The 18,008-nt window shown below is 42.7% G+C and overlaps 1 long non-coding RNA gene across 1 annotated transcript in view; it reads right to left on the reverse strand.

The window, feature by feature from the left end:
* LOC146030671 (uncharacterized) overlaps window positions 1-12,750 on the reverse strand; it is a 91,551-nt gene extending 78,801 nt beyond the window's left edge. Inside the window, exon 1 of the long non-coding RNA XR_014456167.1 lies at window positions 12,637-12,750. This is a non-coding gene — a long non-coding RNA (uncharacterized LOC146030671). The remainder of the gene's footprint in view (window positions 1-12,636) is intronic.
* Window positions 12,751-18,008: the final 5,258 nt, after the last annotated feature.

Raw genomic sequence — 18,008 nt, forward strand, 5'->3', positions numbered from 1 at the left:
TGGAGCTCCATCAGCTGCTCACCAGTGGCCACCGGCAGGACCACAGAGATGAGGAGCAGTGTTACCCTTAGATGGATAGATAGATAGATAGATAGGGCGCCAGCTACTGGAGGGCAGTAGTGAGCAGCAGAAGCAGCAGCAGCAACAAAGCTCCCGCCAGCGCCTGAGGTGAGCAAGAAGGAGAGCAAGAAGAAAGTAGCTGGGACTGGAGCAGGTGAGTGAGCCATACCCCCACATCTGGATTGCGCCTGCACTCCACTGACCCCCCTGGAGCCCAGCCGGAGCTGCGGCTGTCGCCGCATCTGTAACCGCCCCGTGGAGCAGGACGCTGCTCCCTCACTCTCTCCCCCCCCCCCTGGGAAGTGATGCTGCGCCATCTCCGGCAACATCCTGCCTGAAGCAAAATGGCGGCCACGTCAGCCGCATCAACACCACCCCCCCCCCCCATGCAGAGATGCCTCACACCGGCCCTGCCTGCTTCAACTACCATAGGTGCAGTTAATGCAGCTGTTATGGGACCAAGAGCTGAATATATGGCTAACCTTCCCTGTCAAAGATACGTGTCATATATATTTTTCACCATTTGGTGGTACATGGGGTCCCTTACAAACTTTTGGTATGGGTCCTACAAATATCTAATGCCACTGCCTGCAATAAAATCATGAAATTATTATCTCTGCACCAGTTACATTAGTATATAGAATTTTAATCTACAGTCATAACTACAAAGGGTGCAGGGTGTGTTATGCAAATGGGGGCCCTATAGTGCATAACCTGCATCTATATCGTTATGCCTGTAACAAGTTCCACAGTGCTATCTTTTGAGTGAGATATCCAGGAAAATAGTGCAGGTTACAGAAACACTTCGGCACAGTGACAAAGCCCTTTGTATCTTCTGCACAAGCGCCGTTTAGAAAGAGTATTACATGGGAAAAAGGAGAGAGTGTGTGTGTGTGTGTGTGTGTGTGTGTGTGTGTGGGTGTGGGTGTGGGTGCCGGGTGACCTCCTGACAGCGGGGATTCCGATGGTCAGTATATCGATATTTGAGTCCTGATTGTTTAAAGCCTGATATTCGGGATCCTGACTTACAGGGAATATTCTCCTAGTTATCAATGACTTCTAAATAGCAATGATTGACATTTTTGTACAGAAAATATATACATGAGAATTAGTCAATGTACAGAATTAATCTTTTCTCTACAGTGTATGTATAGAGGTAGAAAACGCATGCTTGGCTTCCCACCTAACTGCAACGTGAGCTTATTATAGTGCTGTCCAAAGGGAACCCATTATGACATTGTGCCACATTGTGACTGATGCAAGGGACAGGTGTTAAACTGTTGCTGATGCTATCTTTCCTACGGAGAAGCTGCTCAGTTTCATTAGGGGAAAATGTCAGCCCTAACAGGCTCAAATTCCTGGGATTTATTAGCTGAAATCACCAATGTTTATTACCTATTGGCTCAGCACGCTAGCAGGGATCTTTGCCCCAGCAGGTGCATAATAGTACTAGACAATTTATCAATCTGTGATAACAGCACAGACATAGTAATAATGTGGATGATCTAAATATAACTTGTAAGTGATCAATAGTAACATCCATGAGAGGGGGTATATGGGCGCACAAAGCAAAGAATTGTGGGTGTCACAGGAATCTGAGCAGCTGGCGCACAAGCAACCAAATACAGAACTCTAAAGCATTTCTGTCGGCCCCTCCTTTTATTATACACTCCATCTTTATAAGTCTAATGTTCCTCTATGAATCCTCATCATGCAGATACATGGATAACACCGTAGGATCTTGCAAAGTTATAATTACTGGGTTAAAAGCACATTTAAATAAAAGGCATCAGAGATAAACAGTGCACAGGAAAATAAAAGTAGATTAAAGAAAAGTAAGATACATAGTTGTAAAAAAAGAAAACAACAAGGGGGAAGAAATATCAAGTGACATCGAATTGCTTTGTATATGGGTCAAATAATACCCACAGTTCCTATCAAAACCTAATTCAGACGTGGGCAGACAGTGAGTGACCACAATTGGACAGTAATATACAGATGGCACGGGTCTCTTCTTTGCAGGGGATGGCGACGCCAGCCGCCATCCCCCGCCACCCACCATCTGTATCTGCGAAAGGGGACGCGCGCGCACGAGATGCGTGCGCATCCCCTTTTGCGCGGTTCCCCCGGGTCCCCGTCGGCTTGTCGGCGGTCACCCGGGGTCCCCACCACCTCCCCGGCACCCCCCCTGACCCTGTCCGTCTCCCTGAAGCGGAGACGGACAGGGTTCCCGTCGCCCTGCCGTCCGGAAACTGAGGTGCGCGTGAGACGCACGCGCGTCTCAGTCAGATGAGAGCCGGGCTGCTGGCGGATTGCCAGCGGTGACATTCTGGCGATTCGCCAGCAAGATGGAGCCCAGCTCCATCTGTAGTAATAATTTGCTCTAATTCAGTTGCAAAACTTCATCTTAATGAGCAAAACACCTTCATCTTAATGAGCAAAAAGCTTAGTACATCAGGTCTGGGACCGGATGTACTAAGCTTCAAAACTGATAAAATGGCAGAGGGCGTGGAAGTCACGCCACGCGGGTCGGTGCAGGCAGGAGAGAACCAGCAAGAGGAACTCGTGCCTCAGCTGCCCAGAATTAGGTGCAGAGATAGACGCATTACCTTCCCCTAGCAGACTTGATTGTGAGATGGCAACAGAGACTTGATGCGGCTAAGACCCCGCGAAAAGGAGGCGAAGAGGACTGGAAGTGAGTGCAGGTGCTGGATGGCACAGGGAAACGCAGTGCACGTTGTGCACAGAACGCCCAGAGAGACCAGGACGGGAGCGGTGTAGACCTCGCAGAAATCAGCCCCAGACCCCTGCAGTAACAGGCGGGGAAAGACTGGAACAGCTGCCAGCGGGAGAAATGAGTGCGTGCAGCTGGAGAGGTGAGACGCTGAGCCCCCCATCCCCTACCTCATCCACACTGAGGGACACCACACTGAGGGACAGTGGAAAGAGGAGGAGAGAACAAGAGATAGAAGAAGGGTGCATACAGACCGAAAATAGGTCATAAACCCAGGCGTGCACTAGTACTTATACAATAACAGACTGTATTACAACCGCCCGCAACCCCATATGTGCATAATCCCCACTCGCTTTCCTGCTTTCCTTACTAATATAAGAAAAATGGAGAGACCCCAGAGGATTATAAATAAATTAGATGCCATAGTCTGGGGATAAAATAAATAAAACATCCAAGCCGTGGGAGATAAGCTTCATTTAAACTGAGACACTGGGGAAGAATAGACCTCAACCACAGCACCAAAATAAAAAGTTTGAAAAATGGCTAAAATAATATGGAAATAAAGTCAACCAACGCCACCAGAATGAATATTTGAAAAAAAAATAAGAAAGGGGAAAGAAAAGAGAGAGAAGAAATGTATAATGATATAATTTATATCTCTTACAGAGGAAGAACAGAAATATGTCCCCAAAAAGAGCTAACCCCCTCTAGACACTTCAGCTAACTTTTTTAAAACCCTCTACCCTGAAAGGAAAAGAAAATGAGAAAGGAAGACAGTCTTTTTCTTCCATAACTGCCCAATCAAATTATTCCTCCCAACAAAAATCAAATCCAACATCGCCAGAAAATGAGAGAAAGGATGAAATGTATGAACCGATTACATTGCGAAAGATGCTCCAATTGATATCAGAATTTAAAAAAGATATCACCACCAACTCTCATCCACAATACATGAAAAAAAAAGGAGATCGTTGAATTAGGAAGTAGAACCGACCAACTGGAGAATAAAATCACAGAGATAGTAAAATCTCACAACAAACTTTTAAATAGACAACAGAGTACTCAAGAAGAACTAAGAGCTTTGAGGGATAAGACAATGAATTTAGAAGACCGATTGAGGAGAAATAACCTTAAGATAAGAGGAATACCAGAGTATATACAAAAAAAGGATCTAGAACATCATGTCCAGAAAGAATTCCAAAAGTTACTTCCAGATATACCGGCCTCAAAAATATTGATAGACCGGATACATACATTACCCAAAGTTAAAAGGGCCCCCCAAGATGCGCCCAGAGATGTGATCATGAAAATACATTATCCACAAGTAAAAGACCAAATCTTGAGAGCTACGAGAGATAAAGCTATGACAGAGCCTTTGGGTACATTGCAGATGCATAATGCTTGATCAGCTGAAACCCTGATGAAAAGAAGATCCCTAAGCAAGATCACAGCAGCATTAAGAGATGCAGGGATTGCGTACAAATGGGGTTTCCCAAAGAAGAAGGACTTAATGTGCTCAAGGATTGGGGAATTAGATATCCAGAGAGAAGAGTGGAGGACTCCCGACCAATCTGGGAGGAATGGATCAGAGTTGGGCAGTAAAGCAAAAATCATGTAAAACTTTAGTAACTAAATTGGATTGGAAGAAATATAGTCCCCTCCACCCCCCTCCACTCCCCTCCATAAAAGTTATGTGGAGGGAGAGAGAGGGGAAGAAAAGGAAGGGGAAAGTTCTTAATCAAGCCCTTTTTTGTATAAGAATATAAAAATGCGACATATAAAGTCACGGTTGGAGAGAGGAATACATGTTTCAGTATGCACATTACATCTTTTTATAGGAGAATGATACCACTATCACTGTCACGAATTATATAGAAATATGTCTAGATCGTGAGCTGATGCGACATGTCGACATTTTAACTGCGTTGGTATTTTAATATGTTGGAATTGTGGGGGTGTCGACATGGCGCATTGGTGTACCAAGGTGCACTTGATAGATATATATTTAATTGTGTATTGATTTATTTGAGGAGGTGGGAGGGAGAGAGAAGAAGGGAGGAGAGGGAGACTTAAGATAGGGGCAGAGGTGGAGGGCAGGAAAAAGAACGATAATATGGCAAAACATATTCTGGTTTAGATAAAATGGATGGAAACACAAAGACGTTAAATATATAATATAGGCGTTGGGTTAGTAAACCACTACCCCCTGAAAACATAAGGAGTCTCAATGCATAGAGACCAAAAAGGCTCTAAGAACAACAATAGAGCACAAAATATGTGTCAATGTAAGTGTAGATGTAAATGTTGCATGTATCAGATTTTAGAGTGTGTTGAAATGTCAGGTACAGATGTTAAGAAGAGAAACTCAGGGAGTGGTATCAGGAAGAAAGCTGAAAAGCCCAGATAAGGAAGATAAGGAAGAGAGACAGAAGCAAAAGTAAAAGAAAGAATGATGGTTAAGATATTGACGATTAACGCAAAAGGTCTAAACTCACCTCAAAAAAGGAAAAGAGTTCTCCAATATTTACATATGCATTAAATAGAGATAGCAGCAATGCAAGAGACTAATTTTTCAGGATTAAGGCACCCAAAATGGGAGATCATAATTATACTAAAGCATACTTTGCAAGTGAGAAGAGAGGAGTGGCAATAAAATATGTTGAAATTTCAACATATGTTATCATTTTGTTTATTAGCAAAAGTTTTTACTTATCATTTTCACATATACTTATAATAAACACAAATATACATATCAAGGTATAATAATCCATATAAAACAGATATACATACATCCTGAATTATACGGGTATATAACCCCCTATTTTTGTAAACCTTTGTTAATATCCAAAATTTGGTTATAAAAAAGGAAAAACAAAACAGTATAGGGACCAGGGTACCAACACATCGTATCCCTACCCCTATTCGTAGTCGATACTGCTAATATGTGTATAATCTTCAGGATACCTCAGTCCACTACTCAGATAGACATATTTAAATGTGCCCTAATCAATATTAAATATACAGTTAGTACAGTATAAATGTGGAGAAGAAAGAAGAGAGAAAATAAAAAAAAAACTAAAGTATAGAAGAAAAGAAGAGGTCTAGTATAAGTCGACAAAGAAATAAATAAATACAGAAATATAAATAAATAAATAAATACCTAAAGGACCATTTCAACTTTCAAATAAACTTAAGGTATATTAGGTTATAGACTATGTTAATTCAACAGATCTGAAAAACCCGTTGGGATGGATCTATACGGAGTCAGGTTATTAAAAGTATACCATGGGCTCCATAGAGCAAAAATTTTGAGGGTAACAAAGCATCCAAATTATTTGCCAATAAAATAAAAGGGAGGCAGGTGAGAAAACGAATAAAAGAAATATATAATAAAAATGGAGCAAAAAATCTAAAAGAAAAATATACGGTACTTATGTAATATCTGGGCTCCCGTTTTTCTTATGAGACCGCGTCCCCTCGCGGGTCTCGCTGCGCTCGCCACGCTTCGGGCACGGTGGCTCGCTGCGCTCGCCACACTATATAAAATCAACTTCATGCGTAGTTGGATAGTAGGGGTATGAAAAAATGGGATGCATTTAACATGGGAGCCCAGATAATACATAAGTACCAAATATACTGATGCTAATATTCCTAAATTTAGTTATTATCAATTAAGAAGTTACGTAACTAGCATAATGAATAAATTAACAATTAAAGAAACAACAGGGGGGTTAGAGAAGATGACAGGTCATGCTAAGAATAGAAGATGTACCACCTCATCTTTATATTCACAGATTAAAATTAGAAAATGTACAGTCAGGGTTAGTTAACTGGAATATAGACCTCCCTGAACTGTCTCTACAATCAATATTGTCTGCATTTGTTCGTATAATTTTTTTTTAGTAGCAGCATCTTATATGGAAATGCAATACAAATTACTACACAGGGCATATTATACCCCTAAAAGAAGGTTTCAGATGGGAGCATCAGAGGATACAAATTGCTTTAAATGTACAAACCCAGGAGCAGACCTATACCACTGTATGTGGAGTTGTCTGGAAGTACAAAAATATTGGAAAGAGGTAGCTATATTTATACAAAATACCTATAACATCAGAGTAGAGCTAACACCAGAATGGGCCTTATTTATAGCTAAAATAGCTGCAGCAACATGCAAAACTATTCTATCACAATGGACAGCTACTGATACATTAGCAATTGCCTTATTATCACCTAGAACAGGCATTCCCAACCACGGTCCTCAAGGCACACCAAACAGTGCAGGTTTTAGTGATATCCAGGCTTCAGGACAGATGGTTTCATCAGAATCCCTTAGAACTAATTAAGTCACCTGTGCTCAAGCCTGGATATCTAAAAAACCTGCACTGTTGGTGTGCCTTGAGGACCGTGGGTGACCTAGAATACCTAGAATACCAATTCTATTCCAGATGGACTGGATAGAAATGTCATGGATTTCTAGAGGTATAAAAACCTTAGAAAATGTAATGGGAGAACATGGAGTAATTACATTCATGCAGATCCAACAAAATTATGGAATACCAATGGTAGAATTATATATATACAAATGAGAAGTTGGATAAATAAACATCAAATAAGAGAAGGTGACCTAAAGCAATTATCAAATAATGTAATTAATAGAATAAGGGAAGGATACCAGGCAGGGGGAATAACTTTTTGGTATATAAACCTGATAAGTATTAATATGGAAAATAAATGAAGGGGCAGCTTAAATAGGAGAGAGCGCTAGATAGATGAAGAGCAGTGGGAGAAGACCTTTTTGATAATACATAAGATGACCAAATCCATATCACACATAGAAAGATATATGGTACTTGTTTCCTAGCACGGCCACAAATCTTGGCCATCAGGGGTAATTTTAGTGGCCTGCGACGCGACCGACGCGATGCCCCCGATTTTTCCATTGAAATGCATTGAAAACAGTGAAAAATCGGGTCGGTCGCGTCGTGTGCGCCTAAAAATGCTTAAATGGTCCACCCGCGATGGGCGCGATTTCCCCATAGGGAACAATGTTAAATGCTTCAATTTACCCGCGATGATCCGATTTCCCATAGGAAACAATGTTAAATGGGTCAATTTACCCAAATCATCATAGGGAAGAATGGTAAATGGGCCAGAAACCCCAAAAAACCCCCCTGACCAGTGAAATGTACCCCCAAAAGTAGTTTACGCCACCCCGCGATCAACGTGAACCCGAAGCGTGGCGAGCGCAGCGAGCCCGCGAGGGGCGGCGGTACGCGTCCTCCGACCTTTTCATACCCCCACTATCCACGTCGGCGTGGAGTTGAGAATAGAATAGTGTGGCGAGCGCAGTGAGCCACTGAGCCCAAAGCGTGGCGAGCGCAGCGAGCCCCGCGAGGGGACGCGGATACCTTCACAGGTAAACGCGTCCCTTCGCGGGCTTCACAGGTGTCCGCGTCGCCATGGACACCTGGGAAGCCCGCGAGGGGACGCGTATAACTGTGAAGGTATCCGCGTGCCCTCGCGGGGCTCGCTGCGCTCGCCACGCTTCGGGCTCGGTGGCTCGCTGCGCTCGCCACACTATTCTATTCTCAACTCCACGCCGACGTGGATAGTGGGGGTATGAAAAGGTTGGAGGACGCGTACCGCCGCCCCTCGCGGGCTCGCTGCGCTCGCCACGCTTCGGGTTCACGTTGATCGCGGGGTGGCGTCTAGTACTTTTGGGGGGACATTTTAATGTTCAGGGGTGCTTATTGGCCCATTTACCATTGTTCTTTATGATAATTTGGGTAAATTGATCCATTTCACATTGTTTCCTATGGAAAATCAGGGTCATCGCGGGTAAATTGAGGCATTTAACATTGTTCTCTATGGGGAAATTGCGGGCATCGCGTCTGGCCCATCGCACCCGATTTTTTTGCACATGCGATGCCCGCGATGGCCCCGATTTTACCCCCGATGACCGCGATTATGATCGTTGTGGCCGTGCTAGGAAACAAGTACCAGATATATGAAATTATTACACATAGCTTATTATAAACCAGATAAAATAAACAAAATCTGCCCAACACAGGTAAATACTTGCTGGAGATGTGCGGAAGGGAATGCAGATTTATTGCATATTTTTTGGACTGTAATAAAGTAAGAGAAGTTTGGAGAGAGGTAGGAAGATTGATGAGTTTGAAAAAACTCAGGAGCCCGAGGTGTGCTCCCCACCACCAGTGCTGTGCCTAAACACGTGCAAAGGAGGCCGTGCGATCGAATGGGTCCGTCTCCGAAGAGACAGGGCCCCGTTTTTCCCCTAACCCCTCTCAACCATAAGGCCGAAGAGGGGAAAATAGGGAACGGTGGGTCCTCTTCGCCGAAGCTTAGAGAGACCCTCATTCCTCAACCCCCGAAAGGGTTAGGACGGTGGGTCCTCCGCACCCCGTGGTTTGGAGAGACCCGCTGTGGACTTCCCTCCGCCTTGCAGCTCGGGGTCGTCCTCGGGGGGGGCACCAAGCTCTCCCCAAAAGGCGAGAGCTTCGGCACATTGGGGAAATGGAAGGCCCGAAAGGGTCGACCACACTGCCCAAAAAAACGTGACAAACTACAAAAAAACAAGGAACGTGAAAAGTGACAAACGTGAGAGGGGGAAGAGAAATAAATAATAAAGGACCCTAGCCAGAAGGCCAGGGTGGGGGTGTGAAAAATTGTCCTACCCCATCCAAAAGGACGAGGTAAGGACGTGAAGCGCATACCTAGAGGGAAAGTGCGCAGTGCTAGTGCTTACTAGTGCATGGTGATTTTGGGATCACCCGTGCATGTTCGGCACCCCGAGTTTCCCCGGGGGCACAGTGCAGCCTCGGACTCCAAGCAGCCAGCCAGTCAGCGTCCGACCAAGTGTTTCTCCGTCTCAACAGCAGGCACTTTCCAGCCCCTTCTGGGAGGTCATAAATAAACAATAATGTATTTGAATAGGTGCTAAAGATATGCTTTGAATAATTTGCTTCTTAAATAAGCTATGGAAATCATGTGGAAAAATATCAAACTCTGAGTTGGTAAGATTATAAAGGTATGAATGTAGATATAATGTTAGATATTAGTTATGTGAGAGATAACGATGTGTAGGTGTAAATGTCAGGATCCCATAAAGTACAAATGGAGACACACTGGCGCTGATAATAAATATGTTACTTCCCTTTTCCACAGGGTGTTTCCAGAGGTTCCTCCCAGAAATCCCGATATATACTCAAATGCAGGTTTTCAGGTTTTTAACAAAGTCCATGCAAAGAAGAATACATAAAATACATATGGTGAGGTACGTCACAAATACAATTCTTCTTTTCCACCCGTGTTTTAAAGGATAGGTGTTGATTGCCCTTCCACCAGAGTTGCTAGGGAAACGTGATGTGTACCCCAACTCACATCAAAGATAAGTAGGAAAAACCTATCAAGGTATCTTTTGGTGATATCGTACCCCAATTCACAATAGGGATCCGTTTTCTCTCACAAAAAGGTATCTTTTATATGCCCCACAGGAATAGAGATATGGTGCATACCGCAACTCACATAGAAACAAATATAAAGGTTTCTTTAACTTGTCACACAGCGTGGTTTCAAAACAGGGGTCTTTATTACACTTTTTCACCAAACAGGATGACAGATAAAAACACAAGTGAGGATATCGCCAGAGCTCCTAGATTTTTCGATAGGTCAGATATAAAACAAAGTCTACAACCTGGTAGAAAATCCGGATCCAGGGTGTGTATGACAGAGAGCCACAATCGTCGAATCTGGTTCTGGTTACTCCTTGTCTGCTCCAACGCGTTTCGATCCAAAGAACTAGGATCTTTTTCAAGGATACTAGTTCTTTGGATCTAAACGCGTACCCCAACTCAATAGGTATGAGTCATTAGGTCAACAATATCTAGATTGGCAGTAATTAGGTCGACCACTATTGGTAGGCAGTCAATGGTTTTACATATGAAAATGTTCAATATGGTCTATTTTGTTATTGACAAAAGGTTGACACAACCAAAACTCCAAAACGTATATGGAAAGTATTTGCCCGCTGGGATGGTACAATATGAACAAATCAAAAAATCATTAAAAACTTTTATCGACCTTTTGCTTGTGGTGACCTTTTGTCAATGCCCAACTAGTAAGTCAGTAAGTAAGTTAAATTTATAGAGACCATGTGTCAATATATTGTTACTCGACAAATAGTGGTTGACCTAACAAATGCATACCATTCAGAAGTGTATGTATCATTGGATAGACATGAACTAGGTCGACAAGAATTAGGTCGACACCAATCGGTCGACATGCATGAATGTCAACATGACTGATGGTCGACATGATGCAGCTGCCGCGTCGCTCCATGGGGGTGGGGGATTTGCAACCAGCCCCCACCGCTCAACCACTCTATGGCGGGGGGGGGGGGGGGGATTGTCGTTTTTACATGGTCTAATAAGTTTACTTTCCAATAACAACACTTTTAATGCAATTAATCTACTGACTTTCTATGACGACATGACCTAAAAAAATGGCATGACCTAAAAAAATTATCTAATTCTTTCTCCCCTGTGCTCAGCTGATGCAGGTTTAAGAACTGATCACCTACACAGGATTTACATGTGATTACTATAGCACAGTGGTGTCAAACTCATGGCCCTCCAGCTGTTGTAAAACTACACATCCCAGCATGCCCTGCCACAGATTTGCTATAATTGGTATACATTCAGATGTCACCATGAACAGAAGGCCTACATTCACTATGGTCGACAATGACGGAATTCTGAATATAAACATACTGAATGTAAACATTTTGTGCCACAACCAATTAATTTAGTTGTGAATGTATAGATCATTGCATTTTACGAATATCTTGTGCCCACAAAGGAAAGATATATCTTCAGAAGTTATTCATGACTGCAAATAAATGGTTATAGTTTAATCTCCAACATGTTGGCAGGTACTGAAGACAATGAACAGTACTGTCATTTCATATGAGAAATTCACAATATGAGCAAATGCAATATTATTTATTCGACTATACATTATCCTCTGCTATGTGAGAAATCCTGAGATATCAATGGATAAAGGAAAGCCCTGTGTTGTTGGGGAATAACAATATGTCAGCTTTCTGTAATTCCAGAATGACAGATCCACATTCCAACATTGTATGTATATATATATATATATATATATATATATATATATATATATATATATATATATATATATATATACACTAGAGGGCCTTTTTCAAGACACCACAGCATTGACATCCTGACCTCTAAGCTGTGTGGATGTCAATGCTGTGGTGTCTTGAGACCTACATAAAACCAAATCTGGTAATGGATTACCAAGAAAGAAGCTGTCATTACTACATGTTTCCCCAGGGGGGCACCCGGGTAGCTGTTTTTCCTCCATTGAGTGCCAGACCGACTGGTTGGTATAAATACATATATTTATACTGGTCCAATCCCCGCAGGGAAAATAACGTCACTCAGGAGACGTTTAAATGCGGTAAAAGATTGTAATGGGTAACAGGGGAACGTTTCGGGGGTTTAGTCCCGTCTTCAGCCCCACACCTACAGCAAGAAACATTACAACTAGTACACACTTTATATCCCAGGTGTTCCGTTCAGACGCCGGCTGCACGCATCCCGCTACCGGAAGTGAACCGCGCACTGCTTCCGGGGAGTGACGTCGCCGGCTGGCTGCCTAGCAACCTCGCGTGCGTCTCATCCACCCGGAAGGTGTGCGCTCCATACACCTCACGGAGCTTGAGTACTGTGCGTCGGCGGTAAGCGGCACCCGGGTCTGGCATTACAAAACAAAAAAAGACCACATACCTCATTGATCCAGCTCCAGCGGCCTCCAAGGATAATGGATGGCCATATGTTCAGAAGGTCCTACCAGGAACACAGCCTTAGGTCATGCTTCCAACTGCAGGACACCTCCATCACGTGACGACCACATCCCTCAGTGGCATGCCGGGCCATTCGACCAATTGGTAGAGTCTACAGACAAAAAATACAAAACAGTATAAATACATAAACATACAAAAGCAGCATGTGAACACCAGATACAAATAATGCATGCAGACTAGAGAGCAATCTATTCTGAGACAGAGAAAAACCAGATAATAATGGATAAACTGGAAGCCTAACACTATTAGCTAAGTGAGGCTATTCCAGTTGATCTTCTCATTCAGGCCGTCAGGGTGAATGGTCCCCAGCCGGAAGATCCATTCAGATTCCCTGATAAACAGTTTCTTGGCCCTATTGCCCCATGTAGGGATTCTGCCACATGATCCAACATAAAATATTTAAGAGATGAGATAGAATGACCAAATTTCACACCCGAAACGTCGGGAAATTAAAAGCACCTTTTGAAAAAACCCACGGAGTGCCGCTGCCTGTGTATGCGCCAGCAACTACATGTTTCCCCAGGGGGGCACCGGGGTAGCTGTTTTTCCTCCATTGAGTGCCAGACCGACTGGTTGGTATATATACATATATTTATATATATAAACAGAATTAGAAACAAACAGCGTCACTCAGCAGGATTTTCCAATAAATGTATATTCCAAGTGACCAAAACCAACGTTTCAGGGGTGGCACGCCCCTTTGTCAAGGTGTGGGTGAGAACAAGGTGACAATAAGTGCTTTCCTTAAATAAGATTGAGTGAAACAATCATACCAGTCAGCGTTGCCCCATGCCGCCAGGGAGCTCATCGCCGGAAGTACCAGGACTGGAAGTACCAGGACTGGAAGTGCATATTGAAATGCAAGCTGTCTGAGGTCTCTATAGTAACCATCATTGGTTTACCGGTGGTGATTTTCCGGCAGTCACTCCAGGACTTGTGAAAAAAACGCAAAATTTACTGCTGTTGGTCTACGCCATTTCGAGCATATAGCAGTGTCCTGAAGATGAGCTATAGGCTCGAAACGGCATAGACCGACAGCAGTAAATTTTGCGTTTTTTTTCACAAGTCTTGGCATGACGTTTCTCTTTTTCCTGTGTCTCCTATATAATTAGCCACATGTGTTAATCATCCCCTGTGTGTATAACACTGGGCGGAGTTGTGTATAACGCTGGGCAGAGTTACATGGTTGATTGACAGGCCCCCCGGCCAGCATTATACACACAAAGTTACCACCCCCTGCCCAGTGTTATACACAGTGTGTGTATAACGCTCGGCGGAGTCAAGGCTAATAGCCAATGAGAGCCTCTTTTACTCTGCCCACACACAGTCCCAGAATGACAGACAGGAATCCATGTGGCAGCTTCCTCCAAGCTAGCCTGCAGAGGCCGGGTATCAATTTGCACCCCACTTCCTGCAGGCAGATAAACTACTGTGCGGAGGTTGCACCCACCATACCTGTGGCAGGGGACACTTACAATCAGAGTCCCGCTGCCACTCCCTGCCCAGAACTGACCCCGCCTCCCCCTCCTTCCCCATCCGCATCATGCCGCAGGGGCACTTGCTATGGCTTTTGAACACATAGCTGCCGGAGCTGACCCATCCCTACAATCCCCCTAAGCTCAGCAAGTCCACCCCCCCCCCGCCACCGCCCTTTGCCACCCCACCCCTCTCTCCCACCACCGCTAAACAGTTTGCGCGGGTAGAGATGGGCATTCGCGCGCGAATCGGTTCTTTTGGATGGATACGATAAACGAGTGAGTGAGCCGCCGATCCCAAACAGGTGATCCGTCATTCTTTCAGTTTTGTTTTTCCTTACAATGCATTTGCCTGAGCTCAGCACTGCCACCTGTGGCAGCTGAGATGTACTAACTCTGGAGATTGAGTACAGTGCTGTAGGTATGGCCATCGTTGCCTTTGCTATCGATGGTTGCCATTGATGGCAAAAGTGCAACTGGCCATCAAAAGTGTATAACTATTCAGTGGATGACCATCAATGTTTTTGGATATCGATGGACATCCATTTTCTGTGATTGAGTGGCCTGTGGGCCAATCAAAATGCGGGGCGGGGCTTCACAGGTGTCAGGGCCGGGGCTATGCTCCATGTCCGGGCACTTTAGGGAAAAATCAAAAAATGAAACTATTCGTTTAAGCTTTACATCGATGGTGGGCAACCATCTGGTTCTCCCCCATTGATGGCAAAACTATTCGAAATCAGCCATAAACCATTGATGCCCTATTACAAAACTCCTTTTTACTTTTTCTGGATATACAATTATGTATCAATGTATCTGGTCCACATAAATATAATGTAATAGGGAAGGAACATTGGAGTAGCCCATAAACTCCTTAGGTCATTTTTGCTAACTAATATCAATACACTATTAATTTGGATCAGTCCCCCTGAAGACACAGGGAGCTAGGAGGTTTTCCTTGCATGAGAATAGGTGCGTGTACAGCGCTAGGTTTGGATCTGAAAAAGTATACACTACCACATGTGAATAGTCTAATAACATTTATTAATTATTACAAGAAGTATATAATTCAATGAGAGCTCTCATAGTAAACCATAAATAATAAAAGAATATATATTAAAAACAATTAATATATGGGACAGAGGCTCTCTGATGTAGATAGGCTCCACAATATATTGCACCAGCACGTGATATTTACCAGAGGGAGACTGGAAGATTTTGGATTGTCTCCTGAATGATATAGCTGCATAGGTTGTGTTACCCAAGCAGAAGAAAGGAACCAACCAAGGTTGGTATGGAGCTCCTGCCAGGAGTGGTTTAATCAGGACAGCAGCTGCTTAAGGGAGTATTCAGCTCCCAAATGAAAGAAAAAATGAATAAATAAAAATAAAGCAGCGCTGAATTACAATGTAACAATATTTATTACACACAATAATAAAAACAATAATATGACATTAAAATGAACCATATGGTGTAAAAGAATTTTGAATGGACCCAATTATATAGTCACCAGTATTGGATGGTGTTGAGACCTGCTCTGATCCTGGGAAGTATGGGATAGTCCTTATTGGCCACTTGGTGGTATCCTGAAGCTGTTATTATGGACTACAACCGATGGCATAGATGGAATTAGCCTGATCGGGAGTCCCACTGCTGCGAGTGGTCAGGTGTCCAACGATGTTTGTGGCTTGGGACTTCCAAGATGGTGGGCATCCTGAGACCTTGACAGAGCAGTCAGCAGCACTGCGAAACGCGTTGGTGATACATTTGTCTGGACCCCCATTGCTTCAAGGACTCTCACCTTTTTTTCAAAGGACTATCCTACCTGCCCAATTTTCTGATCGGATGCCCACCATCTTGGAAGTCCCAAGCCACAAACATCGTTGGACACCTCACCACTCGCAGCAGTGGGACTCCCGATCAGGCTAATTCCATCTATGCCATCGGTTTTAGTCCATAATAACAGCTTCAGGATACCACCAAGTGGCCAATAAGGACTATCCCATACTCCCCAGGATCAGAGCAGGTCTCAACACCATCCAATACTGGTGACTATATAATTGGGTCCATTCAAAATTCTTTTACACCATATGGTTCATTTTAATGTCATATTATTGTTTTTATTATTGTGTGTAATTAATATTGTTACATTGTAATTCAGCGCTGCTTTATTTTAATTTATTCATTTTTATTTATTCATGTGTTACCCAAGCTCCTTATGAAGACGCAAGTTAGCGTCGAAACGCGTTGAGCAGCACCCAGCATCTCTCCACCGCACCTAACTGCCATTTTGCACAATACCAGGACTGCATTATACTCTGCACTTTATTCCGGACCAGTTTCACCATCGCTTCCAGGACCCCCCCATTTCAGCAGTAACCAGCAGTGTCGTGCAAGGTATGCATATACCAAAAGGACTGCCTCCAACAAATCTGCTTTGATTACCTGGACTTACTGGGCACTTATCCGGATCAGGGCACAACCTATGCAGCTATATCATTCAGGAGACAATCCAAAATCTTCCAGTCTCCCTCTGGTAAATATCACGTGCTAGTGCAATATATTGTGGAGCCTATCTACATCAGAGAGCCTCTGTCCCATATATTAATTGTTTTTAATATATATTCTTTTATTATTTATGGTTTACTATGAGAGCTCTCATTGAATTATATACTTCTTGTAATAATTAATAAATGTTATTAGACTATTCACATGTGGTAGTGTATACTTTTTCAGATCCAAACCTAGCACTGTACACCCACCTATTCTTTTGCCTTTTTATATAATTGGGAGAATGACACACTCCCTGTAAAGCAGCTTTGGCCGTGCCTGTGGTTCCTTCTTTTTTTCCTTCTAGGTTTTCCTTGCATGTCTAAAGAAACAAGGACACACTGATAATAAGTTTTCCTTAAAGATATATTGCACCTTCCTGAAATTGAGGATTTCTCCCTTAAATTTTTGGAGATATTAGCCCTTTAGATTTATACGATTTATACGATTTTCCCCCTGATGAAGTCATTGTAGATGAAACGCGTTGGATATTATCGTTTCTGTTTCATCCGAGATAACGTGCTGAAGATCTTAATAAAATAATATTGGATGAACTCTGGTTTGCTTCACTAGTACTGGATCACCTGAATTATAGACATTAAGTTTATGTTTTAGGAGCCATATCGCATATATATATATATATATATATATATATATATATATATATATATATATATATATATATATATATATATAGACAATCCAAAGGAATGGCACTCAGGAGGCAAAATTTTAATTTTAAAAGGATGTGTATTCAATGCTTGACTATCCAGAGTGCCAAACAACATCTGAACCTATATGTATATATATATATATATATATATATATATATATAAAGTGGGGGGTTGTTAGGAGTGCGCTCTAATGGTACCACCTAGCAAATGAGTGTAAAAATAAGCATGATATAACAAACATTCATTTTTATGAAGTGGAATTCAAATATTCAGCAATGCAATGTAGACTTCGTTCAAAGCGTAATTCTTTATTTAAGAATCCCAACGCGTTTCGTCAACACGACTTCATCAGGGGCATTGCTAAAAGTGGTACAGAAAGAAAGAGTGGGCAAACTATAAGTAAACCGCACAAAAAATAACTTACAAAGAATGTAGAAGACTATTTAAAATACATACCAAGATAAGGGGTTATTTAACATGGAAGGTATTCCTTATATCGGGCAAAGTTATACAATCTGTGAATATATACATCAAATCAAAATACATTCTAAAAATTCATATATTTTTACAGTAGTAAGGAAAACAACCAAGAGAAACTA

This window comes from Crinia signifera, chromosome 1 (assembly GCF_055691185.1).
Source record: "Crinia signifera chromosome 1, ASM5569118v1, whole genome shotgun sequence".
NCBI lineage: Eukaryota > Metazoa > Chordata > Amphibia > Anura > Myobatrachidae > Crinia > Crinia signifera.